The following is a 1,822-nucleotide window of genomic DNA, read 5'->3' as shown; positions in this document are numbered from 1 at the left end:
GAGAAGCAAATAAATGACTACCCAAAAAAAACCAAACAAACGAAACAACAAAAAGAACAATAATAATAACAGCAGCAACAATAACAATAACAAACAACAACAAAAAAACAACAATAACAAACAACAACAACAGCAACCACAAAACAGACCACACATACACCACTAGGACTTAACACTTACCGTGTTGAGCAATGATTAAATCCTTTGTGATAACAACGATGAGGGAAAAAAAGAGTTCAAACTTTCCACAGGTCCGGAACAAGAAAGGTCACATAGCTAAATCCAACTTCGCATCCTTGTAGTCAAGATGAAACTGCTGCTCTCCTCACAGAATGTTGTTTCTCAACAATACGATTCGTACTCCAAATCCTGGGGAAATCAAAAGTAGAAAACAATCAACTAACACAGTGAAACCAGACAATGTCTCTAACTTGTTCTCGTCAGTTTCTTATTCATAAAATTCAACACTTTCGTATTATGTAAACCAAACCAGAGGGGTGGGAGGGTGGCGGGGGCTCTGGTGTGGTTTGCTTCTTCTTTCCTATCAAACAACTATCGTCTTCATATCCCCTCTTTCTTTTTTGTGTATGTTACTCTCTTGTAACACCTCTATTATTCGGCACTTATATGACCTTATTCACTTACTAAAATAAATAAAACCAATTGTTTAAAAAAACGCTATGTCAGCATTATTGTTATAACCGCGGATAGCGTGTAAAAGATTCAGGAAAATAATAGTGTTTTTCTTTTATCGGTACAACTACTTTTCAACAGACGAAGTGTCATCAAATTCTACGGTCATCTTATACAACTGAAAAAAGTATCTTCGTATGTTAGAGAAATTACTTAATTAATAAAGCCCCATATTCCTAAAAAGAGTCAAAACCCAGAAACACCACTCAGCACTTTACATTGAGATATCCGGAGTACATAAACGTGTAACTAATAATCCAAAGAGTGTCAAAAGACAATAAATACTTTATAAGAATCCATCACAATACACAGAATTGAAATAAGTCGGGAGTAAATCAAATCACAAACAATATTCTTAAAATTGCCAGAACATCATATCAGTGCCCTGCAATATACACAAAAATACGTCCATAGTAAATTAAAAAAGCAAACAGGAAAAAAAAATACAATAGAAAATATCTGAAATGAGAGAAACCACAATAACAACACACAGAACTTTTCACAAAGGCAGGTCCGAGGTAAATCAAATCACTGACAATAAAAGATATCCAAGATGTGTCAAAACGGAACTCGCAGACACAAAAGATATCCAAAATGCGTCCGAACGTAAAAATGTCACCACCCAGAGGTGTACACAAGAAGAGAGCCGAACTATCCGTTTTTGCTTAATTCTTATTTTATCGGCGTAAGAGCGCGCGTGTGGGGCAGGGTATCGGCACGTACCGTGAGCTCACAGAGGGAGTGGTGAGTGGGGAGTGGTGTGTGGGGAGTGAGAAGAGGGTAGAGAGACGAGGGGTCGGGAACACGTCACAGAGATGTCCAAGGGTGGACGGGAGAGGGGGAGAGGAGGTGAGTGGGGGAGTGGGGAGTGGGGAGTGAGTAGAGAGTAGAGACGTGGGATTGGGGACACGTCACGTCACATAGATGTCCCAGGGTAGGACATGGCGGGGTGAGCTGAGCGGGGTACACGGAGAAGAGGCGCACGGGTGTTTTACGGGCATGGAGGGTGCGATTCGCTATTGTATGTACACATACTCACACACAATCACACACAATCATATACGCACAAATACACCCACACACATACATACACACACACACACACACACACACACACACACACACACAC

General features: G+C 40.3%; 1 protein-coding gene across 4 annotated transcripts in view; it reads right to left on the bottom strand.

Annotated features, from left to right (window-relative positions):
* The window catches only part of LOC118477182 (synaptotagmin-7-like), a gene marked incomplete at its 3' end in the record, with an annotated part of 257,385 nt that extends 255,832 nt beyond the window's left edge, over positions 1–1,553 (bottom strand). The window contains 2 exon segments of one of the 4 annotated variants that reach the window (XM_035971474.1): positions 181–369; positions 1,417–1,553. 4 annotated transcript variants of the gene reach the window in all.
* Positions 1,554–1,822: the final 269 nt, after the last annotated feature.

This window comes from Aplysia californica, unplaced genomic scaffold (assembly GCF_000002075.1).
Source record: "Aplysia californica isolate F4 #8 unplaced genomic scaffold, AplCal3.0 scaffold00017, whole genome shotgun sequence".
In the NCBI taxonomy this organism is placed as follows: domain Eukaryota; kingdom Metazoa; phylum Mollusca; class Gastropoda; order Aplysiida; family Aplysiidae; genus Aplysia; species Aplysia californica.
This window is presented reverse-complemented; position numbering and strand designations above follow the sequence as displayed.